The sequence below is a fragment of the Nyctibius grandis genome, chromosome 4 (genome assembly GCF_013368605.1).
Source record: "Nyctibius grandis isolate bNycGra1 chromosome 4, bNycGra1.pri, whole genome shotgun sequence".
Lineage (NCBI taxonomy): Eukaryota > Metazoa > Chordata > Aves > Nyctibiiformes > Nyctibiidae > Nyctibius > Nyctibius grandis.
This window is the reverse complement of record NC_090661.1, coordinates 34,676,924-34,685,200: the sequence shown is the minus strand read 5'-3', so window position 1 is coordinate 34,685,200 and position 8,277 is coordinate 34,676,924.

Here is an 8,277-nt window from a genome sequence, read left to right as displayed (position 1 = left end):
TTGAGCAAAGTAGTGGAAATAGAGCTGTTTAACTTTACCTTTGCTGAGTGCCTGAAATTCATTAATGAATTGGGGCACGTGTGTGAAATGTTTATATGAAATTCAAAAGCTAGTGAAACTGTGTCATGCAAATAATTAATTTGTTAGAGTGGTATCATGTTGCAGTAATAGTGTAAGGCTGGAGGCTGAATCTCAAAGCACAAGTCTCTGTCAGAGGTGCGTTTCAGTCAATGAGAGCTCAGTGACCACACAAAGGACAGGTCAGCTCCTCACTGCTTAACTAACAGCTGTGCCTCCTAAAATAACGAGCAGTTGTTTAGAGTATATCTTTAAACTTTTATCCTCAGGAGATGGCAAAATAAAAGCTGAAAACATAAGTTGGGAGTTAAGGGCACCACAAATGAAGAGCTGGGCAGAAAGTCCCTAGCAGAAAATAGTGTGACCCTGGGAAAGCCCTGAGCTGTTTGGGAGCTCTGTGGCCAGTCATTAACAGGGCAGGACACTTGTCACCCCTGGCCAAGGCCATTCTGTCTAAATACAAAAGGACAGTTACGTGATAGCTGGGTAAAGTGTAAAAGGTTACCGTTCAATGGAAAGAAGCCAGTTCAATTGCCCTTTCATCAAAAGGCCTCTACTGCTGCGCGAGACTCCAGGTTGGCAGGCTTGCCTCTGTGCTGCAGAGGATGGCACAGCCGCGGTTGTTTTATTTTCTGGTTGTGCTTGCCAGGCCCCATGGAGAAACTGAGTCCTTCCGACCAGGTGCAGAGTGCAATAAGCTTCCTCTGACAAGTTGACAGAAATTAGTGGAGGCTTGGTACTTGACAGAAAGAGAAACTAATTACAGGAGGTGTTAAGAACAAACTGAACTTCATGGATGGGAAGTCATGGTCTTCCTACTTCCTCTTACATGTTCCTGTCTGGTGTAAATGGCTCTGTAGCAAATAGGCTGGTAGAGAGCATCTCTTCCAGTGTTGCAGCTGAGTGTCCTGCATTTCATAGGATTTGGCCACTAGACTGCCGTGAGACTTCAAAAATAAGCCTCTTCTGGGAACCAGGTGAAGTATGTTCAGCTCAATATTTCCTTCTCTTCAAAGATTAAGTGCAATATGGTTTTCTAAGGAGAGGTAATATGTTTTGCTGGGTCAGCTGATATTGCGGAGGCGTGGGGGGTGGTGCAATAAGTCTCAGATACTCAGGCCACCTTTGGGCTTGAAGCTGTTTGTTTGACGTTGAATATCAGGTTTCTGTCTCTAATCTGACCAAAGCAGTAAGATCAAGGTTACTCAAAACATAGTCTGGGTCTGCAGTAGCTAATTCTCCCTGGCGTGAGCATTTTGCTTGTGGAGCCCAGCAGTGGGGAAAGACCCTGTGCACATCACAACGCCAGCTAGACAGAACCACTGGGCCACAAACTCCTCCTTTGCACTTGTGTCCCCACATATTCCTGAGGCCCCTGTATGACCGTCAGAAACACTTTTGTACAGGGAATTCAGAGTTGGTGAAAGGTACTGTCCAGCGGGACATCTGTGCTTTTGTAAATGAAAGAGAAGCTCTGACAGTGAGAACATGAACTTCCTGTCTTGTGCATCAACGTGAGTTATCTGTTCTGGAAAGAGCAGCTTCCCGAGGCAAGTAAAAGAATCCAGAGTCAACTCGTGTCTGGTCTCTCTTCTGAGATGGCCAAGAATCTGGGCCGATTAGTGCCTCTGTTTGAATTATGAGGATGTTTTGTCAATCATTGGGAATTGAATGAGTATATAGGAGAAAAAACAAGAGCTATGTGTGTTCTGGAACATTTTCTTTTTGAAGCCTGAAGAACAGAATAAATAGGATTCTGGTTTCTAGATCTTACTTCTGTAGCAGCAGCAAATAAGAAAGATGACATGGTATGACACGTTCTTTGAGGCACAGGCTGTTTTTCCATGTGTATTTGTACAGACCTATGGTACCTTGATTTACTGACAGCAGGGCACTCCTGGTAGTAATATTAAGGGAATTATATGTCTTACTGTGAGGTATTCTGACACAGATGAAGATGCAAGAAATTCAGTTGTCTTAAACTTCTACTTTAGAAAGGTAGAATGTTCAGTTTCGTCTATAGTGTTACCATTTGGGACAGACGGATGCATTTGGAGCCTTCAGCTGGTGACATGTGCTGCTAGCCCAGGCCTGAGACTGCTGGAGATGATACACAAGAGCCTGTTCCTGCTGATGATCATTCTGTCCGGGTGCTAGTCAAATGATAGCCATGCCCCACTGCAGTGCCACATGAGTGGAGACAGGTTTTAAAATAGTTGTCTTCCCTTTTTGTAAGGGTAAAACAGGTTGGTGCAGATAGTCTGGCTATATGCAGTCATTTTCCCTTCTTTTTGCATGCAGCAGCTGCTTGGCTTCGGACAGAAGGGAGTGCTGAACTAGAGAAGCACAATGAACTTCCTGCCTGTAGAGCAGAGTAGAATTTACTTTTAGTAAAACAAAAATTGTGTTTTCTATCAAGGGAAGCTGTTACTAATGTAGCCTTCTAAGCAGAGTCATCTGAGACAAGAGACTGGTAGAGAAGCAGTCTTGATTTACCTTGGCATCTTTTACTGTTGGGGTTTTGTCAGCTGTCTGACAGCATACGCAGTCCAGAGTCATAATCTTAACTTTTCTCCCAGTGCTCTCAAGATTATTTTTCATACCAGAGCAGCCTTTTCATCCATATCCCACCGTCTTCCTCTCCCTCTCCCCATTCTTCTGTATTCCAGGAACTCAGCTTCCATGCAAGACTCGCAAAGAGCACGTCTCTCCTAAGCCAAGCACGGATCTGTACTGCCAGGTTAAGTTTGCCACTGAGCAAAACTCTGATTCTTTGTTCCAGCTGCACTGATTCTACAAGTGCTGGTGCGGGAAGATGATGTGGCTAAACTGCTCATAAGTCTTTTATCTGTGGCCCTGCTTGGCCACTGAGGGACTTTTTACGTGCCTTCCCCACGTCTTCTGACTTAGATGTCTTGTCCATACCTGAATGCTGCCTCTTCTCAGCGATTGCTCAGCAGCTCAACAATGAGAGGAAAACAGCCTCACTTTTCCAGGCCATTTTCCATCCCCATTAAGGTTCCCAGCCATGCTGGTTTGAAGGATACTGTTAACTTGGGGTTGGTAGTCAGAAGTAGGATGGAACATGTATCCAAATTTTATCTTGTCACTGTAGTAGCTGTGAAAATCTATGGATCTTCATTATTCTCTGCTTAGGTGAAGTTAATGATTAGGAAATGGTGATGAGTTTACTTCCGTGACATCTGCCCCCTGCAAAGCTTCAGCTACTAATACACTTACAGTTTTACTTGTGCGCTCTTCCTTGTGTCCTTCTATTCTACAAATACCCCAGGGCCTTTCCGTTCTAATTCTTTTAGATCCATCTTCTGTTCTCAAGGAAAGGTTCTTGCGAGGCTTTCCTCAAATAGATTCTTACCAGCTTTTCCTCTCTTTCTGTGCTTTGGCTCACTGGGTCCTAGAGGAGACAACACAAATACGGTAGTAATTTTAAGAACGAAGCAAGAAAATTTCTCTGCCTTCTACTGTGGCAGCTGTGTGCATCGACTCAAATTCAAGTCTCCTTTTGTCATTGTGCTTTGACCTTCTGCGACTGTGACATCTTTCTCCAGCTGAGAGTAGAAAATGTCTTCTGTGCAGATTGCCAGCTGATAGGAGTGAAGAGGTGAGTAGTATTTTTACTTCCTTGCTGAGTTTAGGATTAGAGTTAAGAGTTGTTAAGGATTTTCTTTTCTAAGGTGGAAGCTTAATTCCTTTTTCAGGTGTTTAGCAAGCAGGTGGTATGAACATGATGCAGTTAAATTCCATGAGTCCTGAAGCAGAGGCATGTTAGCTGCTATCCACAAGAGATGGTTTAGAATTTTTCAGAAGGCTGGATAGGTACAGTGGTTCTGGGAAAAGGGAAGAATGTGAGTAAGGTCTCAGCATGTACCACAGCCACAAACTGTGAGATCTGTAAAGCAGTCTGAAGCTGTGGTATTGCTTTGCTTCATGATCTGGGCTACCAAGTGCTATGAAAGGTGAATTCCTGGACTCTAGGCATTCAGAAGCATCTGAAGCACATACATATCCCTGTGCACATACATATAGACTCTTCTGTCTCAAGGAACTTAAGATCTTACACTTACGTTGACTAATAAATGTAGGCAAGTTTTGAAAATGCTTTTTTATATTGGAGCAATAAATCTGTTCATTGGTTTTATTGGGGAGACTGTTCAATAGAGCATGGTCATTTGGATGCGCTGCAGTCACAAAAGGAAACGTGGAAGAAAGGTACAGACATAATATTAAAAGGATCTGCTTTCAGTGGGTCTGTGTAAAGGCTGGAACTGAGCATGCCCTCTGGAGCTATGATAAATGATTGGCAGGCTGCAGGTAGGAATCCTGAATCCAATAGTAGTGTTTGTAAAAGGTCACCTCAACATCAAAATGAACACAGTCAGAAGCAGCAATTATAGGGAAAAAAGTCCATCCCCTTCAGGCTGGGGGGAAGAGGGGACAAATAAGCAAAACAATAAGGACAACGTATATAGGTGTCTATCTATCTTTATCTATCTACGGATCTGTAGACAGAATTAAAAATTATGTAGGCATAGTGGATTGATTTGCCTTTGTTAAAGCAGATCTCTCTGGTCCAGTCCAAATTAGAGCATGAGAGAACAGTCCAGTTCTGTGATTTGGGAGAGAGGCAGTAAGAAGCTCAAAAAGAGTTGGAAAAGAATGGAGGTGACATCAGCTGTAGTCAGAGGAGATGCAGGGCATCCTTACGACCCAGCTCCCTGGCTCTGATTTTCTTCATAGAAGCTAGTGTGGGGCTGTGTTTTGGATTTGTGCTGGAAACAGTGTTGATAGCACAGAGATGTTTTCATTATCGCTGAGCCGTGCTTACACAGAGTCAAGGCCTTTTCTGCTTCTCACACCACCCCACCAGTGAGGAGGCTGGGGGTGCACAAGAAGCTGGGAGGGGACACAGCTGGGACAGCTGACCCCAACTGACCAAAGGGATATTCCACACCATATGGTGTCATGCTCAGCATATAAAGGTGGGGGAAGAAGAAGGAAGGGGGGGACATTCAGAGTGATGGCGTTTGTCTTCCCAAGTAACTGTTAAGCATGATGGAGCCCTGCTGTCCTGGGGATGGCTGAACACCTGCCTGCCCATGGGAAGTAGTGAAGGAATTCCTTGTTTTGCTTTGCTCGTGTGTGCAGCTTTTGCTTTACCTGTTAAGCTGTCTTTATCTCAAGCCACGAGTTTTCTCACTTTTACTCTACCAGTTCTCTCCCCCATCCCACTGTGGGGGAGTAAGCGAGTGGCTGTGTGGGGCTTAGCTGCTGGCTGGGATTAAACTACGACGCAGTTGGAAGAACGATGCTGGGAAACATCCCTGGGACTGTACCTTCATAAGCTGACTGATTGGAAAAGGAGGGAGCTGTGGGGGACAGCAGTAAAAGCTTACGGACCAATGCTGAGTTAAGAAATTGATGTCTGAAGAGATAAGAGCCTTCCTTGAATGGCAGGCAGAAATAGCCTGGCAAATACCCAGTTTTGCATGGGGCAGAAATGTTGAGTTATTGCTGTATTTAAAAGAGCTCATGACTGTTCAGCTTACCACCTTCCAGGAGGCTGAAAGTTTCAGTCACGTTCCCCTGTGGGAAAGCTCTGGTGCTGCCTTCTTGGGACACACAGCACATAATCAGGTGAATGAGTCTGACTTGGCGGGGAGTCATAAACCGCTAAACATTAGAGGTTTACGGTGGATCTGATGCTTCAGGTTTACAAAAGAGAAAAATGTCAGGCGTGCATAAAACATGAAGATGGTGTGTTTGTAGTTGTAACCCGAAGGCTAAGCTTCCTGATACCTTGAGAAAGTAACCACTAAAAATGTAAGCCTTCTTTTGCAAAGATGTTAATAGTAACAAAGTATCCAACACAGTGGAGAAGTATGTCTGCTGTGTAGGAACTAGGCCCTAAAACCTAAGGTTTTGTTGACTTGTTATTCAGGACAGAGAAATTTGACTGGTCTACAAAGACAGATTTACCTGAGTGATGCGCTTACAGGCTACTTGTCGTTTTTTCTGAATTGAAATAAACCTGAACAGCAGAGTACAAAACTCACCACTAATTTATTTGCCCATATAATATATTTCCACTGCTGATTACGTACTTTGCAAGCCAGCTATGGCATGATTAATCCCCATGGAACGCTAATTGGTGGGCATTAGTGGGAGAAACTCTGTGAAACTGCTCAGAGGAGCTGCTTTTCCCCGCTGTGGGCATGGTTGCCTACTTGAGGATCTTATCAGACATGGTGAGGTGGTCAGGAAGATTCTGAAATTTATCCTCTACTACCCTTCCTTTCCAGGATGTTTGTACCTCTGAGGACCTGTGTGAACTTGAAATTAAGAAGATGAGGTAGCCACCATCTTGGAGGCTCCACAAGGATTCATTTGGTGAAAGAGAATAATTTGGCGATCTGAGACTGCTCAAGTTTTCTCCTTCAGGGGTGTTAGGAGGAAACAAGGAATCGCAGCCTGGCCGATAGCAGATAGCGCTTGGAAGACCTGGTTCTTTCACATCTCAGAAGTATTTAATGTCAGGATGGAAAATATACAGAGAGGAAGAAAAATGATTTTCTGTAGAATTGCCATCAAGAGACTTCTAAAAGGAGGAAGAGAGAAGAAAACTTATGCCAGTCTTGGGCTGTGTTTCTGAAGGTGCTTAGAAGTGTGCTCCCTCCTGTTTCATCTGTCTTTATGCAGTGCCTTCTGCTTGCAAGGTTTAAACCTAACTCAGCTTAGACCAAGATGCTAGGTTTCTTTATGTTCTGCAGCAGTTCTGTTCTTCCTAGATGAAGAGTGACTGTAGTTGCTAGCTGCAGGTGTTTACACTGTCCAGTTACCTACTATCAGTTGAATGCTGAGAATTTATAAAGGTTTGTGCACTGGTGAAGAGTGAAGGAGAGGGAAATATTTCTTTACAGCTGTGTATATGCAGCACGAATTTCCAGTAAAAGAAGCAGCTAACTTTCTGAAATGCTGCTTTGAGCTTTACCTGCAGCAAACTAGGAGAGACTGCCTTGGACCTGTCAACACTTCGAGTTTTTTTTTGTCTTTTTACACACATTGCTGTTCTTCACAGATTTCAGTGACTTGGATTGTGTCAGGGTATTAGCAGGCTAGGATTTTAGATACTCTTACTTCACGGCCTTGATCATAATATTCTTCTCTGCCAAGCTTCATTTTAAGTTTGAAATGTGTTTGGATTTTTTGTCATTTTTTTTTTTGCCAAACTTGTCTTTCCTCCATTGCATGCTGATTCTGGCTTGTTACTGCAGATTGTTCAGAAGAGCTGGGTTAAGCATATTTATTTGTTACTGTTACTGATATTATCCTCTGAGAGTTGTCCAAATCAATTTATTATTGTAGTGTTGGAGTGGACTGGTGTATTTGCTTTTCATTTTGCTTTGGAAAGAAGAGGGGGGCATTTGCTAAGAAGAAAAAGAAAAAAACCTTCTCAAAAAAGAACTGTCTGGATTTCCAAACAGCTTTAAGAAACCATGAAAGATGGGTGACACATAATGTCTTGACCTTCATGTTGTCTCTTCTTTACATCTGTTGGCTCTCTAGTGACAGTGGAAAGGATATTGGCTATGGCAAAATCTTGTAAACTCTCAGCATGTTCTCAGGATAAATTATCTCCATTCATCACTCTGTTTTGGGTTGCTTTTTCCTGGCAAGCCATGATGTGCATTCTGTTCTTTGGATGTCAGATTTGCTTCAGTCAGCTAATACAACATGTTAAGCTCAAGCTTTCAAAGACAGACATGGATTTTGGTTGCCACTGTACTCGAATGCACAGTTTGAAATGAAGGGACCCAGCCCCTGGGAGCTTACGAGTCAGGCAGTGAGTGCTCAGACGTAGGCCTGAAGTCATGGGCTGTAAACTTGTGGCAGCTTTTGAAAAATGGGTTCTAGGAACTCAATTCTGCTCTCGCTGCAGAGAATAAAGTCAACCTGGACTTACTGTCCAGGTTAAGATAATGGTGAATCTAGCAACTGAGCATGCAACACTGGAGGATGGGTGATATGGGTCCTCAGGACAGGTTGTGTCCCCCCAGACATGCCATCTCCTTGAGGGCAGACCCTCCATAGTGCTGGCCCCCTCCTCTGCAGTGTAAGTGGGAAGTTCTGCCTGCTCCTACAGCAGCGTCCTGGCTTCAAAGTCTTTGCTTGCTTGTTAGA